Source organism: Myotis nattereri (assembly GCF_964212035.1).
Source record: "Myotis nattereri genome assembly, chromosome: 3".
Classification (NCBI taxonomy): Eukaryota; Metazoa; Chordata; class Mammalia; order Chiroptera; family Vespertilionidae; genus Myotis; species Myotis nattereri.
Window position 1 is genome coordinate 150,006,308 of NC_138077.1, and position 22,076 is coordinate 150,028,383.

Below are 22,076 nucleotides of genomic sequence, written 5' to 3' on the forward strand. Positions count from 1 at the left end.
GTGCACGAGTGTTCCTTCTTCTCCACATCCTCTCCAGCACTTGTCGTTTGTTGATTTGTTGATGATAGCCAATCTGACAGGTGTGAGATGGTACCTCATTGTTGTTTTGATTTGCATCTCTCAGATGATTAGGGACTTTGAGCATGTTTTCATATGTCTATTGGCTTTCTGAATGTCCTCTTTTGAAAGGTGTCTATTTAGGTCCTTTGCCCATTTTTTGATTGGATTGTTTATCTTCCTTTTGTTAAGTTGTATGAGTTCCCTATAAATTTTGGAGATTAGGCCCTTATCAGATATGACATTGGCAAATATGTTTTCCCACACAGTGGGTTTTCTCGTTGTTTTGTTGATGGTTTCTTTTGCTGTGCAGAAGCTTTTTATTTTGATGTAGTCCCATTTGTTCATTTTCTCTTTAGTTTCAAGTGCCCTAGGAGCTGTGTCAGTGAAGAAATTGCTTCGGCATATGTCTGAGATTTTGTTGCCTTTGGATTCTTCTAGAATTTTTATGGTTTCTCGTCGTACATTTAAGTCCTTTATCCATTTTGAGTTTATTTTTGTGTATGGTGTAAGTTGGTGATCCAGTTTCATTTTCTTGCATATATCTTCCCAATTTTCCCAACACCATTTATTGAAGAGACTATCTTGGCTCCATTGTATGTTCTTGCCTCCTTTGTCAAATATTAATTGAGCATATTGGTTCGGGCCGATTTCTGGGCTCTCTATTCTACTCCACTGATCTATATGCCTATTCTTGTGCCAGTACCATGCAGTTTTGAGAACAGTGGCTTTGTAGTACATCTTGATATCTGGTATTGAGATCCTACCTACTTTGTTCTTTTTCAGGATCGCTGTAGCTATTCGGGGTCTTTTTTTATTCCAGATGAATTTTTGGAGAGTTCGTTCTAGATCTGTGAAGTATGCCGTTGGTATTTTAATGGGAAGTGCATTGAATTTATAGATTGCTTTGGGTAGTACAGACATTTTAATGATGTTGATTCTACCAATCCATGAACACGGTATGTTCTTCCATCTGTTTATGTCTTCCTCTATCTCTTTTTTCAATGTCCTGTAGTTTTCTGAGTAGAGGTCTTTTACCTCTTTAGTTAAGTTTATTCCTAGGTAGCTTAATTTTTTTGGTGCGATGGTGAATGGAATTGTTTTTATAATTTCTCTTTCTGAAAGTTCACTATTGGTGTATAGAAATGCCTCAGATTTCTTGGGGTTAATTTTGTATGGAACTTACATTCTTGAGTAAATAGTAAATAGACAATTAAAATTTAGATTGATAAAGTCTGTAATTGAAAGGGAACTGTGGGATGGTTAGATTAGGTAGAGAGGTGGGTAGGAAAGGTTTTTCACAAAAAAATGATGTCTAATGCTTCAGCTCTCATGGGAAATATGGGAAATACTTTAAGGCCTCATGGGTAGTATGGGTAATAGCAGGGCAAAGAGAGGTGATAGAATGTTCTAAGTAGAGAAAACACTGTGTGCCAAGTTCCCAAGACAAGTGTAATTCAACAAAAATTTCAAGGTAGCTTTTCTGCCATGTAAGAACTTTCCACTCAACTTGTTTATGAACAATGTAGTAACTAGTTCCATAGAATATCTGAAGAGTGAAAAGTGTGTGGTTTACCTATTTGCAGCTATTTTTTGGCCTCATGTCTTAAGTTGATTGAATTGCACCATTCCTGGAAGCTCTCTTTGTCTTGTTTACAAACAAATCTTTGGGCAGTGGATTACTAAGACTTCAAAGCTTTTGGTTTTTAAAACATGGCAGCTTTAAAAAAAATATATATATATTTATTGATTTCAGAGAGGAAGGGAGAGGGAGCGAGAGATAGAAACATCAATGATGAAAATCATTGATCGGCCGCCTCCTGCATGCCCTCCTCTGGGGATGGAGCCTGCAACCCAGGCATGTGCCCTTGACCTGAATTAAACCTGGACCCTTCAGTCTCCAGGCTGACTCTCTACTCACTGAGCCAAACCAGCTAGGGCAAAACGTGGCAGTTTGAATTGAAACACTATAATTATCAGATAATTAATAACTCAATAACAATGTTCCCATGTCTTTTCATTTTAAAGAAGAGAAAACTGGGTGTCAGAGGGGTTAATTACCTTTCCCTAGGTAATCCAGCTATTAAATCATAGCTATTAAACGGAATATAGGCTAGTCCTGGGACAACAATGGTCTCTTCATATTAGAATCAGGAGCTCCATGACCACAATAAAATATGAAGATTAAGAACAACCACAAAGGCTAAATACAATGTAGGATAACAAGGCAACTAAGACTCAACACAGATATAAATTATCTAACTTAAGTGATCAAGCCTTCTAATCTGAAACATTGCCACTATCACCTACAATAGCTCCTTTCTGACATTTTATTGTTAGAGTAGATGAGTCTGGAAAGCATGATTATCTCCTAAATTTGATAGTTGAGCACAAAATAAGCTTCTAGACAATCAGTAAGAAACATAAGAATCTGTAGCTAAGGACTAAAAAAAGGACAAATAAAGTGGAATTTAAAAAAATCAAAATACAAACTTCTATTTACAAAGGGCTGACAGCTTATGATTCCTAGGGAAACTGAGCAATCAAACATAATCAGAATGATTGCTAAGTTTCTCCAGCCTTGACTAACCACAAATCACAAGAAGAATAACATAAAGGAAAAATGAATCCTTCTCCAATCTGATTATTGAATACCTGGGTTAGGTATTGTGGAGAAAAGCAGGCATGTTCTGTATGAAAGTAGTAATGCTACTTCTAAAGTCTAAGAGGAACATTAATGATTCAAATCTCTTTATATCCACTTCCCCTACTACATATACCCTCAGGCAATGGCAAAACTTCTGTTGTAATTGTTTTCCTCTTACAGGAAACTTTGCAGATGGTGTGCAAACCCTTCAGTGAAATGAAAAGGTCATAAGAGTGAAACTTCTCTTATAAGAATTTTTTCTACCGTAAAACTTTCTGTATCTCTTAGGAATCTTTCACTTGCAAGTCACAGAATACTTAACTCAAATTTGTGTAAACAAAGCATTATTGGTTCATATATTTGACAGGGGCAGAGGTAGGGCTTGTCATAGATGCAGTTTGATCTGGGAGGATCAAATGCTGGGTTCTCATCACCTTTCAACACTTTCTGTTTGTGTCAGCTTCATGTTTGGATTCCTTCTTTAATGAGATAAGATGGCAGCAGCATTTTTAAGCGTCATACCTTCATCTACAAAATCCAGGGGAACAGTAAAAGCTTTTCTTTCTTAAAGCCAGTCACCATGGCCAGGAAGTTGGGGTTGTAAGGTTTTGCTTAAGTCAATCAGGGTCCTCTATAGAGGTTGGGAGTGGGATCAATCCCATCCAGCTGACTTGCAGAGAATTGGGAAGGCAGGATTCCCCGTTCCCCTCTCCCGCCCCCCCTCCCAACGCCCCCCCCCGCCCCCGGCCCCAATTCTGCTAATAGATGAATGGGGAAAATGATGCTAAATAGCAAAGAAAATATTTTTGCCACCTTGAATTTTCCCCCTTCTCTTTTTATTTGGCATTTCCCCTAAAAGGACTCTCAGTCAAGTTTAGCTTCTGTATTGGTTAGAATATAGTTTCAGGTACATGTAATAGAGATTCAAAATAACAGTATATTAAACACGATATAAGTTTTTTCCCACTATCATGTAAAGTCTGAGATGGTATGGTGACTCTGCACTGTGAAATTACGAAGTACCTGACTCACATCTTGCTCTGTCATCTCCAGGGTGTTGCTTCCATCTCTGTGATCCAACATACATCATACCTATATCTCAATTACAACCGGACAGAAGGGGCAAAGAAGGGGAGATTATGTCTCTTCCCTTTAAGTCAGAATTTGTCAACGTTTTCACTATTGACATTCTGGGTCAGATAGTTTTTCATTGTGGGAGGACGTTCTGTGCATTGGAGGAAGTTTAGCAGCATCCCTGGCCTCTACTGGGTGCCAGTAATATCCCACTTCCCTCAAGTTGTGACAACCCAAAATTACTCTAGACTTGTCAAACATCCCCTGGAGTGGGAGGATATTTATTTTACTCTGCTCAATTCTTCGGCTAGAACTGAGTCACATGGTCACTCATAGATACAAAGAAGAGTAGGAATGTCCCATCCCTTTTTTCTTCGTGCCTCAAGAATGGGACCATTAAATGTTCTCTGCCATGGGGTTCAAGTGTAAGTATGTCATTCTCTGTTAATATCAACTTAGCGGCACAATGACAGTATCAATAATTATTGAAATTTTACCTTCATCTACCTCCAGGATTCCACAAAAATTCCCCCAAATATTTCTGAAAAGTCTTTAATTTGCATTTCATATTTGTGAACATCCTTTTAGACTTCAACTATGGAAAACTTGAAAATCCATGAAACTGTAGGTAGGCATTTCACAAATGATGTGTCCACTGGTGGTGTCCATTTTGAGGGCACTGAGGTCTTTGTCAAGTATGAGTGCTAGTCACTCTCAAAGCTTCCTCTCCCCAGCTATTGGTACAGCCTTATGTCTGCCATCAACACTAAAGTCATTGGTGCTAACTAAAGCCACCAGCCATCTGCTACATTATAAATCTCTTACCACTTCCAATCTTTGGTCTTATTGAAGTACTAATGAGGGCTTTCAACATGCTATAAACATTTTAGTGAATTAGCTTTTCTACATGGCTCCTTCTTTCCTTAGGACTCACTACAAGACTGCGGGTGTTGAGATGAAAGACAATTCTGAATAATACAAACCTTGATGTACACAAAATCATTCTCTGATGGTTGAAACATTGTTATTGAATCAAGCCTATATGCTCGATGCTTCCCTTGGAATTATTTCTCAGTTCCACATGTAAATAGAATTCAGGTCTAATGTCTCATTAGTTTTCCTGACTAGGTAGAATATGTGAGGATCCAGTTCAGGCTCAAATTGGAATTCTTTGCTATTTATTCATTCATTCGCTCATTTTAGTCATTCATTATTTCCACTTATTTGTTCAATCGATAAATTTATTGAATGTCTACTACATAAAGGTGTGTTCTGGGACTTAGAGTTCCAACTGTGAGCACCATAGACATGACCTTTGCCTACACAATCTAACAGGTGCTGGATGACAGCTCTCTCCTCCTCCACATAATTTGTCTATTCTTTCATTGGAAATTTGTAAGTTGGACCTGAATATCTGTTATCACTTGCACTCAGTGGTTTGTACTCAGGCAATTCAATATTTGTGTAGGCCAATCCTACTGAGGAAGATTTTACTGAACCCAGTCACACAGTCTCAAGTTAAGCAGAATGTCTGAGTTATTAGGAACCTTGAATTCTCTACTATTTGCTGAATCTGAGCTCTTTAAAAAATATATATATTTATTGATCTCAGAGAGGAAAGGCGAGGGAGAGGGAGATAGAAACATCAATGATGAGAGAGAAAATCATTGATCAGCTGCCTTCTGCACATGCCCTACTGGGGATCGAGCCTGCAGCCGGGGCATGTGTCCTTGATTGGAATCAAAACTGGGACACTTCAGTCCACAGATCAACACTCTGTCCACAGAGCCAAACCAGCTAGCATTGAGCTCATTTTTTTCTTCATGAGCTTTGGTCAGACTGAAGGTTAACTACATTGTAGTAGGTGATTTGCTCTGTAAGAGTTCATCATCTGAAACATTTTTTACTTTTGTAGAATTATTAAACAACTTCTTATTGTGGTAAAACACACAAAACATAAGATTTATCTTTTCAACCATTTTTAAGTGTACAGTTCTGTGGCATTAAGTACATTCACATTTATGTGCAATTTTCACCACCATCCATTTCCAGACCTTTTCATCTTCCCCACTGAAACTGTACCCATTAAACAATCACACCCCATTACCCCTTTTCTCCAGCCCCTGGCAAGCACGATTCCACTTTACGTCTTTATAAATTTGACTACTCTAGGTACCTCATATAAGTGGAATCATATGGTATTTGTCCTCTATGACTGCCTTATTTCATTTAACATAAAGTCTTCAAGGTTCATTCATGCATGTATCAGAATTTCCTTTCTTTTTAAAGGTGAATAACATTCTACTGTATGAATACATCACAATTTGTTTATCTATTAATTCACTAATAAACTGAATTGCCTTTTTTTCTGTCCTTAGGTGGAGTGTCATCTTGAATACTAAGACCTACTTGCCCCCAAATCTTGCACTAGTAAATGTAAACACTTTAAATCAAGGTTTTTGTGGCATTAATGAACTAAGCTATAAAATCTGCAATTGTCACTCAAGAAGAAAATGTGATTTTATAATAAATCAAATTACTGCCATGTTTTCTATTAGCATTAGAAGTCCTAAAACGGGATTATGCAATTATTGTCTTATGAAAAAATGTCAGTTAAAAATTTTAGCAATCAAATGCCATTAAGAATATTTTTAAATAATGGGAAATCTTTCTCTTATTTGTTTGTGCTGACCAGTCTGGTAGCCACCAACCAAATATGGATTTTAAATTAATTACAATGAAATGAAATTTAAAATTCAGTTTCTCAGTCATACTAGCCACATTTCAAATGCTCCATTGCCATTATTAGTGGCTACTGTATTGAATGGTATAGACATAGAACTTTTTTTTTTATCATCATGAAAATTCTCTCCCAAAGTGCTGATTGCATTAGCTGGGATTTTCTCCCCCAAAGTCGTTAAGGGTCATTTAAAGTTCATCAAATTTGCTGCCGCCTAAGAGAGTGTGACATTCTGTGTGCTTCTTGGTTTTGCCAGCCTGTAGTCTGCTGTTGAAGAGCAGAGCTTAATCACCTGTGGAGCAAAAGAACACGATCAACGTAGTTTGGTGCTTGCTAGTCACTCACCCACATAGGCACACGGAGATCCTGTGCAGAGGAAAGGGGAGAGGTGAGGGCAAGGGAAATGAAAAAGTAGGTTCATGGTAAGTTAATGGTATTTTAAGTTTTTATGAGTTTTTGAAATTTAGTTTGTAGCCTCTCAAACACCCAACTAGTAAAAATGCACATAGATGGAAACCCAACAATAAAGAACATGTTTGGACCCAATGCCTTTTAATTCTTGTGATGGGATACTTGAAAATCTAGTGTAGAATGAACTCTGGGGGATAGTACACAGGAACTAGTTATAATGAAGGCAGACTTCTTTAGACTTTGTCTCTTCTTTAAAGAGGTGATTTTCAACCTCTCTTGACAATTAAGATACCCTGGTAGTAAAGGTTTATTTTTATTGTTTTCAGTTTTTTCTTTATTGTAAGAAAAATGATTTTAAATATAATAATGTTACATGCAGTAAACCTTAATATTTCAAGAAAAACGATCTTAAATATAATAATGTTACATGCAATAACCATTAATATCGCAAGAAAAATGATTTTAAATATGAAATGTTACATGCAATAAACACCAATTGTTCAAGAAAAAGATCTTATATATAATATTATATGCAATAAATATTAATATTTCAAGAATAAAAGGATTTCAAGTATAATAATATTACCAAAACTGTACTAACATAGTATGATATCACAAAAGTTGTAGGAAATATTAAAAATCTGCAAATAACAGGATTGCTTCTATTATATTCTAGAATTTTTTTTTTCTTCTGGATCTATTTTTGTTCATCAGTCTATGTTGTTGACTATATTCCACAAATGAGTGCGATCATGTGGTATTTATCTTTCTCCGACTGGCTTATTTCGCTTAGCATAATGCTCTCCAGGTCCATCCCTGCTGTTGCAAATGGTAAGGGCGGCTTCCCCTCCTCCTCCTCCTTCCTCTTCCTCCTCCTCCACTTTCCTCCTCTACCTTCCTCCTCCTCCTCCTCCTCCTCCTCCTCCTCCTCCTCCTTCTTTTTCTCCTTCTTCTTCGACTGTCCTAAATAGTTTAGTAGGTAAGGATTTTACAAACATTACGTGTATCAGCGGTAATGGTGGAGCTGGAGAGTATCGTGCCTTCTCCAAGCTGCACAACGAGAACCACAAATAATGTGGTGGAACTTGTGACCCTTCCCAAGGCCATAGTTCTTGCGCCCGCAGATGTCAGCCCTCGCATCTCCCTGTGCTTGTGGACTAGTTTGGTGATCCACTGGGTGTCAGGATTTCTTCTGATAGCCTCATGGAATGGATCAATGAGGATAACCTCAAAGAATTTGTACGTGGAATCGTCACCAACCCAGTAAGACTTTAGGACTCTCAGAGCCCCACAGTGGCATCCAGCTTGCTCCTCAGCAGCAGATTGAAGACTTCAAGCAAACTTCAGATAGTTAACACTGTGATGGACAGGCTTGCCGTAGGTCGCACCCTTAGGAACATGGTGTTTGCAGTCACCATGGTGCACACCAATCCGATATATGACATAACCTTGCTTGGCTTTGTAGCCCAGCCTGCCCGCTTTGTCCCCCGGGTGGGGCAGGGGACTCGGGAGCCTGTGGAGCGCAGAGAGCTGGTGGTACTGCCAACAGCACACCCGGAGAAGGAAGTGCATTGCATTGGACTGCTTCTTCCTCCATAGCTCCTGGATGTACTTATAAGTACCCATCTTGGTTTACCTGATGGCTGTGGCCAGAGGGAAAAGCTAGAGTTCCTTCTTTTTTACAGCAGCGTAGTATTCCATTGTGTAGATGTACCACAGTTTTTTTTTTTTAATATATTTTACTGATTTTTTAAAGAGAGGAAGGGAGAGAGATAGAGAGTTAGAAACATCGATGGGAGAGAAACATCGATCAGCCGCCTCCTGCACATCTCCTACTGGGGATGTGCCCGCAACCCAGGTAAATGCCCTTGACCGGAATCGAACCTGGGACCTTTCAGTCCGCAGGCCGACGCTCTATCCACTGAGCCAAACCGGTTTCGGCCACAGTTTTTTTTAAAATTAAATCTTTATTGTTCAGATTATTACAGTTGTAAGTTGCCCTTACCCCTCCCACTGTCCTCGTCCATAGGTGTACGATTTTTGTCCAGTCTCTTCCTGCACCCCACCCCATTTCCCCCCAAGAATTGTCAGTCCACTCCCTTTCCATGCCCCTGGTTCTATTATAATCACCAGTTTACTCTGTTCATCAGATTTTTTATTCACTTGATTTTTAGATTCACTTGTTGATAGATATGTATTTGCTGTTCATAATTTTTATCTTTAACTTTTTCTTCTTCCTCTTCTTCTTCTTTTTCTTTTAATATATTTTATTGATGTTTTACAGAGAGGAAGGGAGAGAGATAGAGAGAGTTAGAAACATCGATGAGAGAGAAACATCGATCAGCTGCCTCCTGCACATCTCCTATTGGGGATGTGCCCGCAACCCAGGTACATGCCCTTGACCGGAATCGAACCTGGGACCTTTCAGTCCGCAGGCCAACGCTCTATCCACTGAGCCAAACCGGTTTTGGCTTCTTCCTCTTCTTAAAGAATACCTTTCAGCATTTCATATAATGCTGGTTTGGTGGTGATGAACTCCTTTAGCTTTTTCTTATCTGTGAAGCTCTTTATCTGACCTTCAATTCTGAATGATAGCTTTGCTGGGTAAAGTAATCTTGGTTGTATGTTTTTGCTATTCATCACTTTGAATATTTCTTGCCACTCTCTTCTGGCCTGCAACATTTCTGTTGAGAAATCAGCTGACAGTCATATGGGTACTTCCTTGTAGGTAACTGACTTTTTTTCTCTTGCTGCTTTTAAGATTTTCTCTTTGTCTTTTGCTCTTGGCATTTTAATTATGATGTGTCTTGGTGTGATCCTCTTTGGATTTCTTTTGTTTGGGGTTCTTTGCACTTCCTGGACTTGTAAGTCTATTTCTTTGACCAGGTAGGGGAAGTTTTCTGTCAGTATTTCTTCAAATAGGTTTTCAATATCTTGCTCTCTCTCTTCTTCTGGCACCCCTATAATTCGGATGTTGGTACGCTTGAAGTTGTCCCAGAGGCTCCTCACACTATCTTCATATTTTTGGATTCTTTTCTCTTTTTGCATTTCCGGTTGGGTATTTTTTGTTTCTTCATGTTTCAAATCTTTGACTTGATTCTTGGGATCCTTTTGTCTGCTGTTGGATCTCTGTATATTATTCTTTATTTCAGTCAGTGTATGCTTAATTTCTAGTTGGTCTTTTTTCATATCCTCCAGGGTCTCACTAGATTTCTTGACAAAATTTATCAGTGGTTTCTAAAAGATTCTTGAGTAACCTTATAACTGTGGCTTTGAACTCTATATCCAGTAGTTTGCTTTACTCCATTTCTGTCATTTGTGACCTGTTTCTTTGTCTTCGCATTTTTTATTCTTCCCTGTGTTGGTAGAGTGGCTTTGTGTGCTAGGTGTCCTATAGGGCCCAGTGGCTTAGCCTCCCCAATTACCTGAGGTGGACACTCTTGGTGCACCCCTTTGTGGGCTTTGTGCACAGTCTTGTTGTAGTCTTGTTGTAGTTAAGCCTTGATTGTTGTAGGTACCACTGGGAGGAATTGACCTCCAGGCCAATTGGCTGTGAGAATCAGCTCTGTCTGCCGTGGGAGAACTCCTGTGCTGAAGACACCCTTCTGGGGCAAGACTTGCTTCAGTGGGGGCTTTGGTGCTCACTGAGTCTTTTCCCTGAGTGTGTCCCTTATGGATCTGAAGAGTTGTAATCTGGATGGTCCCACTCTGACCACTGGGTACACTGGCTCTTGGATCTCTAAGGAGGTGCTAATTTAGCCTTTGCCTGAGGCTACCCAGCAGGAGCTATGAAGAGATCTGCAGATTCCCCTTCCTTTTTGGGGGTTTGGAGGTACCCAGATGAGGTCCAGCTGTGAAGCAATGCAAGCTGCTGTGTACCACAGTTTTTTAATCCACTCATCTGCTGATGGTCACTTAGGCTGTTTCCAAATCTTAGCTATTGTAAATTGTGCTGCTATGAACATAGGGGCACATATATCCTTTCTGATTGGTGTTTCTGGTTTCTTGGGATATATTCCTAGAAGTGGGGTTATTGGGTCAAATGGGAGCTCCATTTGTAATTTTTTGAGGAAATGCCATAGTGTCTTCCACAGTGGCTGCACCAGTCTTCATTCCCACCAGCAGTGCACGAGGGTTCCTTTTTCTCCTCATTCTCTTCAGTACTTGTCGTTTGTAGATTTGTTGATGATAACCATTCTGACAAGTGTGAGATCATACCAAATTGTTCTTTTGATTTGCATTTCTCGGATGATTGAGCATGTTTTCGTATATCTCTTGGCCTTCTTTATGTCCTCTTTCAAAAATTGTCTATTTAGGTTGTTTGCCCATTGTTTTTTGATTGGATTGTTTATCTTCCTTTTGTTAAGTAGTATGAGTTCCATAAAGGTTTATTTATAATTATTTTGCTATTCTATTTGTATGATATCCTGTGCTTTTAATGCAGAGCAAATACATTTCATTTTCAGGTTTTATGATATTCCTTTGACTCATAGGACAAGGGTCTTACTTAACAGCTTGCTCTATCCCCAGGATTATCCTTGTCCCTAATTGGAACTCAAGAAAGGCTGAATGAATGAATGAATGATTGGGTGTGAATACCCTAGAAATTCTGGAAGGCTGGGTTGGGAATCATTCCTTTAGGAAAATTGATTTTCCCTGACCAAGGCTATTTTGAACCTATTCATCAATAGGCTTCCTTCCATTGACAAGGAAGCAGCATAAGAGAGTGGTCAATCTAATGGACATAAATATGAGATGGCTTGGGTTCAAGTTCCAACAGCCTCTGACGAGCCATGGGAACTTGACCATATTAACTTTTTGAAACTGTTTCTGCATTTGGAACACAATAAAATCCTTGGATTTTAAATATTAAAAAATAAAACAATTAATAAACTAGGAAAAAATTAAATTAAAAAAATCATTTTAAAATTTTAAAAATCTTAGGATTTTTGTGAGGAACAAATAAGTTAAAATACACAAACTATTTTTTTTTATTTTTTATTAGGGCCTTCTGGGACGAGCCGGAAGACCTGCTGGACAAATTCAAAAAGAGCTGTAAGCACTAATGCACAAACTCTTTAGGATAGCGCTTGACACACTTTGCTCTCCTTACTAGTATATGTTAGTTTAAAAAAGAGGGAATTTTAAGCATTTGTGGGAAGAACCTAGGCTTAGGCTAAAAGTAAGAGAAGAGAGACACAGCACTTGTATTATTGGGAATCTCGAAGAGAGAGCTCTTTTTTGAAAAGAATCAGGGACTCACAAGTCCCCAGTGGAAAAATGATGACTTATTATACAAAATAAGGCAAATAGGAATAAAAGAGAATAGAGATCCCACATATAAAGTTAAGGAAATGGGTACTCTCTGACATCTGAGATAAGCAAAATGTTTCCACAATTCTTTTTTTGCTGTGTCCATGGCAGCTGGTAGAAATAAACAGGTTCCTACTGACCTTGGCACTCAATCTCTTGTCCCAGGTATTTGAGTTCCAACCTCAGAAGGCTGAATCATCAAATAGGCCTACCTTCTTTAATATATTATAACCTCTTTCAGAACAGAGGCTATCTTTTAACGTCTGAATGCCTTCTAACCTTTAGCATAATGCCTTGCCAGATGGTCAGTGTTTGTAGAATGACAGACATCTGTGCTTCCATGCATTGCAAAGGAAGTTGGACTAAATACCTTCAACTATTCTGCCTACCTCTAAGAGTCTATGACTCTTTTGAAAAGTATTTGAAGTGTTGATACATTAGAATCATATATGTCAAGACCCAGCATGGGCAAAATTGAAGGGGAGTAATGTTGAAAGTTTACATGGGGCATACATTCTCACTTCAACAGGTGGCCAATCCATTTGAGCGTGAGTATGAATAGCAGGAGGACTTGAAGGTGGAACCTCTTTGTGATTTGGAAGAAAGCTTTGATTCAATGTCTGGTTGAAGCCCCCAAATTTTTTACTATATATTACAGAAGAGATAAAAGTAAGCAAATACAGTTTTAGGACATATGTACAATATGATTATTCTTTCACCAAGTAGAGATTAAAATTGGCTATTTGTAACAGGAAACTCAAATAACAGTGGCTTGAGTCAGATGGGTTTATTTTAATTTCATGAAACAAAAAGTCTAGAGCAGTGATTCTCAACCTTCCTAATGCCACGACCCTTTAATACAGTTCCTCATGTTGTGGTGACCCCCAATTTCATTGTTACAAATTGAACATAATTAAAGCATAGTGATTAATCACAAAAACAATATGTAATTATATATGTGTTTTCCAATGGTCTTAGGCGACCCCTGTGAAAGGGTCGTTTGACCCCCAAAGGGGTCGTGACCCACAGGTTGAGAACTGCTGGTCTAGAGCAAGGCAGGGATGGTACAGAAGCTCAAGGGTATCATGTCTCTAAGGTCTTTGCAGTTTCTTTGAGCTTTTCTCTTGTGGTCAAATGCAAGTGTCTGCTGCAGCACTTGCTACATGCCTGCACTTCAGGATGCATGAAGGAGAAAGAACAAAGAGCACAGATGATGGGAAGGGCATGTAAGCTGAGTCTATCTCCTCCTTCTTTAAGGTATTGTTCTCTTTCTTGCCTCCAAATGCCTACTTATAGCTCCTTGGCTGTGATACATGGATACCTCTGCCCACGTATATCTATAATGAAGGCTGGAAAATTTAATTTTTATTGGCTGGGCAGTTTCCCTCATCTCTTAACAAAATAATTTTCAGGGTATTTATGAGGGTGGATTGTGAACTACTGGAGGGCAGGATATCTCTCCTTCATCTTTAACTCTATAGGCCTTGTCAGAGACTGGTGCATCCTGAAATTTTGAGTCTGATCACCTGCATTTGTGTTCTGCTTCTGATATTTATCAGCTGAGTGGCCTTAAGTAAAATAATATTTACTTCTTATAACCTCAGTTTTCTTATCCATAAAATGATACAATACTAAAAAAATACAATTGACAGAATAGAACAGTGGGAAAATGAATGGCCATTGAGTAAACATCTATCCATCTTGCCACAGCTGTCCATGAAAGAACCTCAGAATGCACCCACAGAACCCCTTATTTAATTTTATTTATTTTTTAAAAATATTTTTGTTGATTTTTAGATAAAGAGGAAGGGAGAGGGAGAGAAAGAGAAACATCAATGTGAAACAGAAACATCAAGCAGCTGCCTCCTGCACACCCCCTACTGGGGATTGAGCCACAACCCACGGCCTGTGACCTGACCTGAACCCTCAACCTTTCCATGCATGGGATGGTGTCCAACCAACTGAGCCATACTGGCAAGGGCCAGAACCCCTTATTTTAAAGAACATTAAATTTTTATGGGTCTCCTGATCAGTTATCAGTGGTTCTCAACCTGTGGCTTGCGACCCCTTTGGGGGTCGAATGACCCTTTCACAGAGGTCGCCTAAGACCATCCTGAATATCAGATATTTACATTACAATTCATAACAGTAGCAAAATTACAGTTATGAAGTAGAAACGAAAATAATTTTATGGTTGGGTCACAACATGAGGAACTGTATTAAAGGGCCAGAAAGTTGAGAACCACTGAGTTAGCTGCATGATATATTCTGAAATTGCTGTATGAGTTTATCTATTGATGGGGATATTTAAGAGCAGTTATCCTCTGAAATGCTGGATATTACATAGACTGAGCCCTGGCATGGGTTCAAATATTGGTTTCACCACAATTCACTGTGAGCCACTTTGAGGTTCAACTCAATTACATGGAAAAAGGAGATAAGACAAACTGATTTTAAAATTTCTATTCAAGAGCAAATAATTAAGAATAAATAAGACATCCCTACAAAAGTACAAAATAGAGGGACTTCCTTATTAGAAATTGAGTATTTGTCATAAAGCTCTATTTTTTAAGATGGCCTAGAATTAGGTGCAGAGCTATACAAATTGACAAATAAAATAGAAAAGATGGCCCAGAAACAGACCAATACAAAAATGGAAATTTTGTTTGTGACTGAGATGACACTGTAAGTTGGTTAGAAAAAGATGAACTTTTCAGTAAGTGATACTGGAAAATTAGTTACCCAAATGTGAAAAGGTGAAATTAGATACCATCTCACACTGCATATAAAAAAAATCAAACCCTCACAGATTAAGACTTACATGTACAAGGCAAAACTATAAGGTTGAGAGGAAATTGTAGGTTTTCAGTATGTTTCCACTTGAACAAGTACAAAACCATGCAAAACTACATACTGTATTGCTTAATAATACAAACATGATTAAATATAAATAAAAATAAGGGAAAGATAAAGAGAAAACTCAGAATTGCATTTCCTCTTAAGGGACACAGAGGACCTAAATGTTCTTATTCTTAAATTGGGTGGTGTCTACACAGAAGCTTGTAATTTTATTATACTTCATACCTTTTTGTTTATACTGTATACCACTTTTATAAGGATTCTTTTGTTCCTACATATGTCTTTTAAAAGATTTAAAATGTAGAAATGGAAGGCATCAGTCTCATTGAAGTGTTGTATCAATCATGAAAGTATTTGAAGAAGCATTAAATAAATATGTTATTTTTACCCACTACACTATGCAATTCTTGAAGACAGAATTATTTTTAATCATCTTGATATTCAAACTACAGTGTCTGAAATATGGTAGGTACTTAAGAAACATTTTTTGAATGAATGAGAAAGCTATTTAATGTTAGCATATATTAATATAGGTTTTTAATCTTGGTATTATTAGAACTAAGCTGCTCCTTCTAGTATTTACTAACAAACATATCATTCTATTCACTTGTTAATTTATTCATTCTTCAAATCTACATATATAAAATCCTAAGCGACCATTATGACTGAATGACAAGAATGACTAGACCAACCAGTCGACCAGTCGCTATGATGCACACTGACCACCAGGGGGCAGATGCTCAACACAGGAGCAGCCCCCTGGTGGTCAGTGCGCTCCCACAGCCAAACTCCCATGGCACATCCTCCCGGCTGGCCAACCTCCTGTGGCCCCTTCCACCACCAGCCAAGCAACCTCCCACGGTCCCTCTTCCTCCCTGGCTGCCGGCCAACCTCCTGTGGCTCTCTCCCCTGACCCCTGCCACTAGCCAACCTCCCTTGGCCCTTCCCCACCCCTGGCTGCTGGCCAACCTCCTGGGGTTCCTCCCCCCGGCCGGCTGGCTCCCTGATAGGCCTGATCTCCGGCCAAGCCGAGGGACCCCATCTGTGCATGAATTTGTGCACTGGGCCTTTAGTATTTAATAAGGCCAATTATGTTCCAGATATACTGCGGTTATTGGGGGGAACTGAGATGAACTATACTTGTGTCCTATTTCCAATGAGCTCAGAGTCTAGTGAAAGGGACAAATGAATATCTGGACAATAATATTTGCTTCTGTAAACCACTTGCTAGTAGTGATAAGACCATCACAACTGAGTTTAATAACATATACCTATCTTCCTGGTTGCCTTTTTCTTTTCTTTAGATAATAAGTACATTTTCAAAGTTTTCCTTGATGAGTGGTAAATTAACTTACTTAGCTCTATTTCCCTGGCGCTCCAGGGAAAAAGGATTCTATTCTCACATGAACTGAGGACTGGGGAATAAGCATGTTCTTGCCTTTGAATTGAGTTTAGTTCAGACTGGAATCAGGTGTGAACATAAAAGGGATCTATTTAATCAACACCTGTGATGAGAGTAGTGACACTCAGTGAGAAATGCTTTAAGTAGAGAGAGTTTGTATTTGACAGACTTCAGCACCTGGCTGGCGACATAATAACAAGTGCCAATATGGGGCTTGATAGCTGTGGGAAATATGAGAACAACCTAGATGAAGTCCACAACAAGGACTGAAGAAGATTGCAACTTCAGCTCCGTTGACACTTGGGTGATTACATTAAAAAAGATAGACAAGTGTTGAGGACAGGATTTCCCAAATCGTATTCCTTGGAATGTCATTCCTTCAAAGACGCTTTATAAAAAAATAAATTGAAATACATTTGGGAAATGCGGTTTCTCCCCTTTGTTTGTTTGTGTGTGTTTTTAGACTCACAATGCATAATATTATGTTAAAGACCCCCATGAAACCAGTTCAACTTTGTTTAGAAAGGTGACAAAATGATGTGAAGAAACTGTTCAATTTTTGATGAGTCTGTCATTTCTATTTTTAATTGTCTTGTTTGCCCAACAATAATTTCTTGAGTGCCTACGATAAGGCAATGGATAATTGACTTTTAAATAGTAGTGATTTGGGAGAAGATAAAATAATTCTTAAATGAAAGAGAAAAAAAATACGGGCCTGGGTTATTGTCTCTTGGGTCCAGAGCATTAAGTGCATATAGCAAACAAATTAAAATGTCTTGAATATCTGCTGGGAAAACACTGTACCACTTAGTGACAACCCCTGAAAGTGTGAGCATATCCCATAGATGGTTTTCCATACCTTCCCTGAATGGAGATAGTGGCCCTCACAAAACCAACATCACTGAAAAGTAAATGAAATTTAGATAGGCCATGAATTAAAAAAAATTATTGCAAAAGTAATTCTTGCTAATTATAGAAAATGTAAAAGATATAAATATGAAAAAGGAAATAAAAAACCAGGAATATATATGTATTCTATCTATCTATATATAAAACCCTAATATGCAAATAGACCTAATGGTGCAACAACCAAACAACCGAACAACTAATTGCTATGAGGTGCGCTGACCACCAGGGGATGCACACAGAACATGGTGGGCATTGACAGCAGAACACTGAACATGGCAGGTGTCAGCTGTGGTGAGATGGTTGAGCAAGTAAGCGGGGGCACCAGACCAAGGTGGGGCACCAGTCGCTGTCATTGGGGTGAGTCTCTGGTGGTTACTGAAAATTCTTTGCTCCCACGTGCCACGGCCCCAACCAGCACTTGCACCTGCTGCTGGCGCCGGCCCTGCTCACACCTGCTGCCAGCCCCAATTGCCCCTGAGGGCTTCTCCACTTCCTTCTGCTCCTGAGAGGTGATTGTGGCAGTAGCCACTGCTTGCATGCACTGAAAATGCCGGCCCCACTTGAACCTGCTTCTGGCGCCAGCCCCAATCACTCCGCGCTGTCAGTGGGTGCGAGCAGGGCTGGCGCCATCAGCACGTGGGAGTGGCTGTGGTGGTGGGAACAGGGCTTCTGGCAGATGGGACCAGGGGGGGGCCATGGCAGGAGGGGCCTGGCAGGGACACGGAGGATAGGCCGAGACCCACCCCTATGACCACTGGAGCCTCATGGCCCACAGTTCCTTTCAAGGTTCACAAATTCGTGCACTGGGCCCCTACTATATTTATAATACTACTAGAGGCCTGATGCACGAAAACTGTGCAAGAGCAGGCCTTCCTTCCCCCAGCTGCCGGCATTGGCTTCTCTCTGGCACCTGGCACCCAGGCTTCCCTCACAGCCCTGGCTTCATCCTGAAGGTTGTCTGGAAGGATGTCCAGAAGGACATTCAGTCTAATTAACATATTACACTTTTATTATTGTAGATTAGTGGCCTGGTGCACAAAATTCGTGCACATTAAAAAGGAATTAATTAGAGGAAATATTTTAATATTGCTATTTGCCCTTTATAATAGAAGTGTCAGAGATGAAAGAAATTTAGTAAAATGTATTTGAAAATCTTCTTCCTATCAGAGTCTGGGGCACACTGCGGGACCTAGAATCAAGTCCCTGCCCACCCGTGTGCACCTCAAAACCGTGTGAGACCCAGACCCAGCCAGCCCCACCCCCATCAAGCCCTGCTGGGTAGGGGGTGCAGCCTCAGGTCCCCTGGTGGACCCTTCAGGTCCCCTGGCCTGGCACCAGGGCAAGGGGCATGGTCTGAGGTCCCCTGGCTCAGCACCTGGGCGGGGGGCATGGCCTCAGGTCCCCTGGCCTGGCGCTGGGGTGAGGGGCATGGCCTGAGGTCCCTCATCAAGCCTCACCAGGTTGGGGGGCATGGCCTGAGGTCCCCCATCAAGCCCCTCAGGTCCCCTGCCCTGGCCCAGTGCCACATAGCCTCAGGTCCCTCCTGATTGGTCATTACAGCCAGTTACGGGAACCACGCCTCCCCTGTGGGCTCAGCCATCTTGTGTTATGGGAACCCTGCCTCCATTGTGACAGTGTCATCTTGTAACAGCTTGACAGAGTGAGGGTCAATTTGCATATTAACTCTTTATTATATAGGATAAATTGTACTGAAACTGTAATTACCATAAATGTTTTTATAGCCATATTTCACATAATAATATTTATGTATATCTACTTATGTCAATGAATATAAATCTAGGTTATATTTTTAAATTATTGATTAATATTTCATTATTATATCACTAGAGGCCCAGTGCACAAATTTGTGCATGGGTGGGGTCCCTCAGCCTGGCCAGCTGGCTTCCCCCCATCAGGGCCAATCGGGGGGCCAGTCAGGGGGAGGGGTTGTGGGAGTTTGGTTGTGGGAGTGCACTGACAAAAGGGGGCAGCTCCTGTGTTGAGCATCTGACCCCTGGTGGTCAGTGCACATCATAGCTACTGGTCGACAGGTCAACCGGTCATTCCAGCTGTTTGGTCGTAAAGACCACTTAGGCTTTTATATATATAGATAATAGTTTAACCTTTTCTTACTAGTGAACATTTAGGTCATTTAAAATTTTCTGTGACCATAAATAACACTTTAATGAACATCTTTTGTATGTTTGACCTTTATTTCTTCAAAATAAATTCTGATAAAGTGGAAATGCTGGTCCTAAGGATATACACATTTAAATATTAAAAATTTCTCTCAAAGAAGTGTGTACCAACTTACACTCCACTTGTAGTGATTATGAATGTGTTTATCTCCATATCTTCACACACAGAAGAATATACATAAAACATTGAGTTTTATGCTTAAAACCAATGTGACAACAATGCCTCATTGTTTTGATTTGCATTTTTCTAACTACTGAGTTAGAATTTTCTTTTTCTGTGTTTACTGCTTGCCATTTGTTTCCTTTTCTTTCTTTTTTTGTCTTGTTAATCCTTACCCAAGGATATCTTTTTCCATTGCTTTTTAGTGAGAGTGGAAGGGGGGGGGGAGAGAGAGAGAGAGAGAGAGAGAGAGAGAGAGAGAGAGAGAGAGAAAGAAACATGGATGTGAGAGAGACACATTGCACATTGGTTGGTTGCCTCCCACACTGCCCTGACCTTGGCTGGAGATTGAACCGGAAATCCAGGTATATACCCTTGACCAAAAATGGAATCCAAACCCTTTAGTGTTCAGGCTAATGCTCTAACCACTGAAGACACCAGCCAGGGCTGTTTTCTTTTCTTTAATTACTTCCTTATTCCTATTTTTTGTTTAGTTTCCCTATTGAGGTTTTGGCTGCCTTTTTACTGATCTGCAATCAGATTTTTTGTAAGTGTTTTTTGTTTGTTTGTTTGTTTGTTGCTTTTATCTTTTAATTTTGAACTTATTTTGGACTTACAAATTTATAAAAATAGAAAATAAAGTTCCTATATATACTTTAACCAAGCTTCCTCTAATGTGTTAATCTTACTTATCCACAGTACAATCAACAAAACCAGGACATTAAAATTGGCACAATATTATTAACTAAACTAAAAACCTTATTTGAATTTTACCAGAGTTTCTACTATTTTTCTTTTTCTGTTCCAGTCTGCAATCCAGGATCTCACATTGCATATAGCTGTTATTTCTCCTTAATCTTCTCCAATCAGTAACTGTTCCATTATCTTTAATTGTTTTTCATGATTATGACACTTAAAGAGAACTGGTCAATTATTTTATAAAATATCCCTCAATTTGTGTTTGTCCCATGCTTTCTCATAGTTGCAATTATGTTTTGTATTTTGGGTAAAAATTCCACATTAGTGATATTCTGTCATTCTCAATGCTTCATATCAAAGAGTACCTGATGTTAATGTATCATAATGCTGCTGAGGTTATCATTTGGTTAAGGTGGTGTCTGCTGGATTTTTCTTTTGCAAGTTTCTGTCTTTCCCTTTCTAATTAATACAGTTACCCTTGAATAACATGGAGATTGAGGGCACCACTCCCATGCAGTCAAAAATCTGCATATAACTCTTGACTCCACAAAAGCTTAACTACTAATAGCCTACTGTATTAGGTACTGTATTTTTACAACAAAGTAAGCTAGAGTAAAGAAAATGTTATTAAGGGAGTCTAAGGAAGAGAAAATACTTTGCAATATTTATTGAATAAAATCCACATATAGGTGGACCTGAGCAGTTCAAACCCACGTTTGTTCAAGGGTCAATTGTATCTTTCTTGGGGGAGATGCTTTGAGGCTAGGCAAATCCAGTTTTCATCAACTAATTAAGTTCTTGCTTTACACTGAATAAATTGAAACTGAAAATTGTGTATAATAAATTATAGATGGGATTGTTATAAGACATATTTAGGATATGAAAATCACTGGGCCCATTTTCAAACAACAGTCTTTGTCTCTATATTTTAAAAATATCTGTGAATAAATATTTTATACAATGTTTTACATGTTATATATAATGCTATGTAATGTTTATATAATGTTTTAACAAACTGAAATATTTTATTTATTATCCTTTATTTCCTATTTTCATTAATGTTTTTCAATTAACAACCTAGTATTGGCCCTGATTATATTTGATAAGAAGGCTTCTACTGTATAAGAAATTCTATGTGACACTGCTTGATTAAAACTTTAAATCTGTGGGAGATAATTTAAAAAAAATATTAAACACTAAAGGAATTGTGGCTTCCCATTTCTTTATAATGGATCAAATAAAATCTTATGAATGTTGACGTTGCAATATTCTCATTTTGCATATCTTCTATCCTCTAACAGATGCAATAACTTCAGAGAAATAGTTCAATCGCCCTAGAAATACTAGACTGAGTTTGAATTCCAAATTTGCCTCTTATTAGCCATATGACCTTGGGCAAATCAGGTCACCCCTATAAGTCTCAGATGCCTTATCTGCCTCACAGGGCTATTGTAAACATCAGCTGATAGAACACTGGCAAAAGAGGTTTGTAAACTGTGAAGCAATAAACACATGCAAGGGATTATTGTTACTATTATTATCTTTTATTAGTTTGTAAAGCCATTCTCAGAGGTATAAGTGTTGGTTACTGTGATGTCAATTTTGTT

General features: G+C 39.1%; 1 pseudogene across 1 annotated transcript; it reads right to left on the reverse strand.

The window, feature by feature from the left end:
- Window positions 1–7,935: 7,935 nt before the first annotated feature.
- Window positions 7,936–8,555, reverse strand: LOC308516666 (large ribosomal subunit protein eL15-like; annotated as a pseudogene). The gene has a single exon. The product of its transcript is annotated as a large ribosomal subunit protein eL15-like (transcript).
- Between the last annotated feature and the right edge of the window lie 13,521 nt (window positions 8,556–22,076).